The following is a 7,500-nucleotide window of genomic DNA, read 5'->3' on the forward strand; positions in this document are numbered from 1 at the left end:
GTGTGTGTGTGTGTGTGTGTGTGGAATACACAAACTATGTATTTATTTATATATATAGATAGAGAGAGAGTGAGAGAGAGAGAGAGAGAGAGAGAGAGAGAGAGAGAGAGAGAGAGAGAGAGAGAGAGAGAGAGAGAGAGAGAGAGAGAGTGAGGTCAGACAGACAGACAAACAGATTGAGAGATATGCATATATGATGATAATAAATAATAATAATTTTGCTTTTATAGGTTCTTGTGCATGGAATGACCGGGAAAGAAAGAAGGAGAGAGAGAGAGATATCAGTGTTATATTGTTGTATTTATTTTTGTTTCGTTATTTGAAATATGCGTGTTCCTACATTTACTTTATTCCACTAGATGCACGAAAGCTCTAAATGAACTCTTTCCCAGGGTCATTATTCCTGCAATTAATTCATTACACTTAATTTGACTAATTAAAACCGACCCATTAATTCCCAAAGACTTCCAGAGGTCATTTCCATTTCACAGAAAACGGGGAAAGTAAAGTCAACTTTAAGGTAAAACTCAAGTAAAGCGTGACGACCTCTGGAATGTCGGCCGCCGGTGAAGTATTTTCTTTGTGTTTTATGCGGGTTTTTTTTTTCCAGATACCTCTTTCTTTCTTTTTCTTTCTTTCCTTCTTTCTCGAGATAAACCTGTGGGTGAGTGGACACAGCAACAGGATGACGTGCAAGTCGTGACTCCTGTGATGAAAATGGAAAGTTCTGAAGATTGATACGCACACACGGACGCACATACATGAAAGCGAGCGATTGCTTTTGCACGCACATATACACACATACACATATGCGCGGAAGGGGGAATAGGAGATAAAATGTAGGTGTTGAAGGAGAAAGAAGGAAGAGAGAGAGAGAGAGAGAGAGAGAGAGAGAGAGAGAGAGAGAGAGAGAGAGAGAGAGAGAGAGAGGAAGAGTGGGAAAAAATCTCCCTCTTATTCGCCCAGGGATGACGTCATCGATATAACAACTTACACTGAAGAAAATGCACGAAATTCGCATTGTTTGAACTACTTTTTTTTTATTACTGTTATTGTTATTGCTATTATTTTACTATTATTACCATTATTATTAGTAGTAGTAATAGAAGCAGTTGTAGTAGTATTCCTACTTATTATTTTATGTTCATTATCGACGTTCTTTCTTATCCAGTTTGTAATTACTCGTAGTGACAATATTTGATTAACAAATTGTGTAGTAAATTTCGTACCTGACATTTTTATATATTACTTCTATGTAAGTAATTCCTAAGAAACTAACGCTTTACTAACATTTTGTTCTTAGGACAAACATTAAACTTTTCACTTATATTAATGTTGTTTCATTGTATAATCACTAATATTATCAAGATTATTATCATGTATTGTTATTATCTCCATTTCATTATATACTGTTGTTATTACTATTGTTACCATTCCTATTACCATGGCTGTTTTTATTACCATTATTATCGTTACTATTATTACTATTATCATTAGTACCATTGTTTCTATTATTGTTACTGTTGTAATTATTACTCGTGGTAATTATCATTATTGCCATTATTATTATGTGTATTATTTTGGCTATTAGTGTTAAGATGATCATCATTATTATTATTTTTATATCACTGTTATCATTATTCATTATTATTGTTGTTATTCTTCTTCTGTGATTGTTAAAATAGTAAAAATAGCAATCATCATTATCACTATCATCATCATCAACATGACCATCATTATCATTATCACCATCATTATCACCAACACAAGAAATATACAAGCAAAGTAAGCTCTTTTTCTAATGACTTTCTATGTGTAATTTTCAAAACTTTTTGTCAGTAAAACTTCGACGATACCATGTTTTGTGGCGACCAGCGTATCAAAGTTAGGGGTCTCGGGGTGCTACAAAAAGAACTTATATGGATGTATATGTATATATATGTATGTATATGTGTGTGTATGTGTGTGTGTGTGTGTGTGTGTGTGTGTGTGTGTGTGTGTGTGTGTGTGTGTGTGTGTGTGTGTGTGTGTGTGTGTGTGTGTGTGTGTGTGTGTGTGTGTGGAGTCAGCGCTGGAAGTCATTACTTTTGACGAATTATCAAGTACCCCCTCTTTATACCCAAGGAAAACAGTTGCATTGGTGCACAGCGTGTTGTCAACGAGGGTGGAACTTTGTCACCCACGCGGGCTGATTTCCCGTCAACGTGCCTGATTACGCTCACTACTGTTTTTTTTTTTTCTTTCTTTCTTTCTTTTCTTTTTCAACGTGACCCGCCTTCGCTATTTTGTTTGTGTGCAGATAATGCCACGAGGACCAGAGCTCACGAAGGAGAAAATTGCAGCTATTGCATTCCTGATTGCTTCAGGGAAAAGTAATAAGAAAATTTCCACTGATCAAAGTTGCACTCTGAACAGTCCAGTGCTAGATTAAGATCAAAGACACTGGAGCCGAGAATTCTCCGTCACAAATATCTTTCTGTGAGACCTCATAAAACAACTAAGAGGTCTCTTAAACTCATGTCACATCAAGTGGAGGTTGAGCTCCGTGTAACGGCGAAAGAAATCAAGAAAAGTAATCCATTGCCGCCGTGGGAAGTGGGCGTACGTACGATCCAGCGCCGCTTCAAGGACGATCTCTCTTATGAGCACCACCAGCTGCGAGGAAATCTATTTATCACCAAGAAACAAAGGCAGAAAAAGGTTATATTTTGTAAGAAATATTTGGATTGAACCTGAAGCGATGAGAGCATGTATTGTGGACAGACGAGGCGACCTTTACAGTGGCTAGAAACAGAGGGGAAGGTGTGGATGAGGGCAGGTATGCAAGCCTGGTCAAACACCCCGAGTTAGTAAGGGAATTGGGTGTCTTCGGGTACTATGGGACAGGGATGCCTGTTGTGTTGCCGAGGAACGTGACTGTGAACAAGGACCGTTGCTTGTAGCTCCTCGTCAAACACCTTGATTTCTTTGACCGTTTCCAGTTTAACGTGTTCCAACAGGACGATGCGTCGGTCCACACGTCAAATTTAACAAAGAACTGATTCGACTGTGTTGGTGTTGACTTCAAAGACTGGTTATGAAATTGCCCAGATTTCAACTCCATCGAGAACGTCTGGGGGATCGTGGAGAGGCACCTCGGGGGGAGGGACATCTCGACCGTGCCTAAGTCCGTGGAATATGGGACATCCTAGAGCACAGTCTCCTTCAGTGGCTGGTTGAAACTGTCCCAGGACGCCTGGTAGGGTGTGTGAAACGCAAGAGACTCACCACCCTCAAAAGAAAAAGGAATTAGGTTCTACACAGACGAATAAGCTGGAGGAAGACGACCAGAGGGAGACGAGGATCCTCGGTGGGAAGCTTCCTCACAAGGAAAGCGATGGCGTCATGAAGCGGGATTTTGGTGAACAGTTTGGTGAACAGGGAGTCGCCGTCCAAGCTCGCCATGATCCCCTCCGGAAAACAGGATGCTTATTCCTTCAGGCGACGGTGGAAGGCAGCAGGAATGTGTTCTCGGGGGTCACTGGTCAAGGAGGCATAGGTGGTGGTATCACCCAACAGGTCTTGGCCCTTCAAGAGGTACGAGGCACAGTCGAGGATCACCAACTAGTTGCCCTTGTCAGAGGGCAAAATGGTGATATCCAACTCCCTTTCTGAAACGCTTGAGGACATCCAAGACTTCCTAAACATGACCCAAGAGGACGCTCCTCTCCCTCATCCACCCTCAACTATCTGTACATTCTTAATAACTGCTTACATCCATCCTCATCCTTCTCATTTTCGCCACAATACTTTACCATAATATATATATATATATATATATATATATATATATATATGCGTGTGTGTGTGTGTGTGTGTGTGTGTGTGTGTGTGTGTGTGTGTGTGTGTGTGTGTGTGTGTGTGTGTGTGTGTGTGTATGTGTGTACATATATATATACATATATATACATTTATATATGCACTTACGTAACAATTCGAGTAACATTGATTTCCCTAACACTAAATACTTGCGGATAAGGCTTATTAGCGTAATAATGAATTCACAATAATACCACTTCTCATGACTTCGCGTTGTCCAATTCTCAACTCAAAAAATTCTCAAAAAAAAAAAAAAATGCACATTAGACATTCAATATGTAAATCGTTATGAAAATGGAGTCTATATTATTACACTATTACAACCCAATCAACATTTCATCTTAATGCTTACTTTATCCACGATCAAATAATACGTAATATGCAAATCAGTTAGGAAATTATGATTTCATTATTGTTGTAACTACTATTATAACTTTCTTTATCATCATCACCATTATCACTTAGATAATGTTCATTGGTTCTATAAAACCGAAGGGGGGGTAGACAGATAGAGAGAGAGATGCTAATAATGATAATTTTTATATTTGTAATATTAATATTCATCTAATGAAGTTTAAAAACAGTAAGAGAGAGTAAGAGTGAGATTTATATATTTACGGAGAGAAGAGAAAAGAAGAGTGCAGTAGAGAAATGTGAATAGAAACAGTAGGAAAGCAGTGAGATATAAAGATTGATTGGCTGATATATAGAGAGGAGGAGAATAGAAATAAAATGAGTGATAGACCATAAATGATAAATATGTGAGATTAAGCTGATAATGATAATAATGGCAATTAAACTAATGATAATAATCGCCGATAAGAACAATAATGCTAATAAAAAATAGTAATAATAGAATAATACCAATAATGCTAATACAAGAAAGTTGCGAATATAATTATAATGATATATGTAGTCTTATTTATAATAACAATAACAGCGATGATAATGGCCATCTTTATATTTGTAATAATTCTATTTATCTAACGAGATCATTGATCTGGTATACGTTTTGGATTAAGTGGACTGACGGTTTACTAGTGATCCAAGATAAAGTTGTTGTTGTTTTTTTATTATGCTTACGAGATTTTCCTTCCTTCTATTCTCGGCCTCTCCTTCCTCTCTCTCTTTGTTTATTCATGTTCGTTGTCGTCGAGGGAAATAATTATGTTAATAATCTTTTCAGTGAATATGAAACGAATAAGTAAAATGAAATGAGCACTAACGTAATATTATTGATTATCATTTTTCTTATTTTTATTATTACAAGCAGTTGCAGTAAGGCTAATGATAATGAGGCTAATTTTTATGATATAAGAATATAACAATAATAATGATAATGATAACAACAATGATAGCAATAATGATAACTATAGCAATAATGATGATAATAAAAACTAAAATCAACTGTAATGATAGAAATAATATTAATCTGTTTTACTTTTGAATCTCACATCAAGCTCAAATTTCTGATATAGGATACCATTACCATTATGCTTTCGATGTGACTGTTTGTTCAGGCTATATATATATTTATTTATTATATGTTTCATTAATTCTTTAAAGTCATCGACCTGTGTGTAGCGATACGTGTCCCATTAAATGTTTTGCAATTGTGCAGTTCTGGCTTTTAAACTTGATATTGATTTGGTCTGGAATCTAGGGATATGTAGATGTTTTAGCTATAATAACTTTACCTAAAGTTTCACATTAATTAGAGCTTATTCTTATCAGTTCACAGTACCTTACACATTTTCGAGTAAACAGAAAAAAAAAACTTTATACTTAATACATTCATAATCGTGTATTAATAGAGCAAAGAGCAGGCGTGTCACCAGGACCGCTGTTCTAAAGTATTTTGGCCACTGTACAAACATGTGCGAAGCATTAATAGCGAATGGAGGTTACCGCGTAATTAATTAGACTTCTTTGTGGCTTATTTTATGTGATGTGCGAAGTATTTTGGAACACAGCAAATTCTTTTTTTAGCAAACGGAATATGTTCATCGTCACGGATCTCCCCAACCTTTTGCAAACCTTGCATGAAGTCCTACAGCTGATTTTTCCTACAATAAATAGCATGAAAACTAAGATCAGAATTAGATTATTAGCTGAAATATATATGTTTGCTTCACACCTAACAAAGGGCTTGGAAGTAAATTATGTTTCTACTTTAAGATTACAAGAGTCGTAAACAAGAGCAAGGCATGACAATGCTAAATACAGCTGTCACGAACAGTAACAGTAAGGACTATATATATAGCTAGATAGATGCACACACACACACACATAAAAACGGACACACACAAAAGTCATATAGTTCTTACTGTTATCGTTCCTGACGGCTGTATTTAGCATTGCCTTGCCTTGCTTTTTTTTTTTGCGACTGTGTGTATGTGTGTGTGTTATGAGAACATAGTTATTGATCATGATAATTGACTATAAACAATATATCAAATGATGGTAATTTACATTGTCTTTACTATCATTAGTTACAATAATTATCATATCGATACTATAATAGCACATAAATTACCCAAAACAAGTGGTGCAGTATTCAGCCAAAAAAGTCAAACCTATGACTATACGTACTTTGAATACTTTAGTTTTCAGAGATAGATATATAATGGAAATGAAGACCAATTTCGACACCATATGTAAGTCTTGATAATACAACAATAGAAATATTAGTCTTAAAGCATTTGCGTTGGCTTTACAATAGGGTCACGGGCCTAGGGACCCAAAAGGCTTGTTAGGGCCCAGGATGGACTTAGTTCATATTTTATAGGTCTCAAAATATCGAGCCTTTTTTCTTTTATTCATAATCGCTGTATTGCACCCCACATAACTGGCTGGCTGTGTAGCTGACTCACAGTACGACATTGCAGAATTTGTCAGAATTAGAGCTACATGCAAACTAATTACTTTAACACATATCATAACGATGTATCAGAACCATTCACACAATTTCTTAGCAGGAGATCTGCTCTGAAGGAATTAGCGTTTAAGTTTCCACCGTCGGGGAACTTGTTTTACTAACAGAGAACCACCTTATATCAGTTTCTCCGAGGTCTGTACAGCCTTATTATTGTTTTTGACAATTCCAGGGACAGCTATAAGTGCATAGCGCTCTCTCAGTTGAACTTAACTGGTTATTGATTTGTTTCCAGAGATGAAGGCAAGGAAGAAAAAAAATAGATAATTTTCGCAGAATATTCTTCAAAAGTTTCGTGTAAGTGTGGACCGTTCGTAGATTCATTTATTTATTTCTGATTATCCTAAATCACCTCAGTTCAATTGTGTATATTTCCAAGTACCATATATATTCCTGCCGTGAAACTGGTTAACTCAAGAAACTTTTATGTTTAAAACTGCATATAGTCAATCAAAACATTTATATATTAACAAGTTTGAGACCCTGTTATGATTAATGTTTTAAATGGCAATGCTAAGCCTATTTTAGACTGTTTTTTGTTGAGCCCAAATTACTTTTGCATATTTATGTTCTGAAATATATATTACAGGCGCGAAGCAAATTGAACTATGAAAGTGTTTTATGTTTACACTGCGTATATAAATGTACCGTTTTCTCTAAAACACATTAGCTTATACATCTGTCGTGTGTGTGTGTGTGTATATATA

The sequence above is a fragment of the Penaeus chinensis genome, chromosome 24, assembly GCF_019202785.1.
Source record: "Penaeus chinensis breed Huanghai No. 1 chromosome 24, ASM1920278v2, whole genome shotgun sequence".
NCBI lineage: Eukaryota > Metazoa > Arthropoda > Malacostraca > Decapoda > Penaeidae > Penaeus > Penaeus chinensis.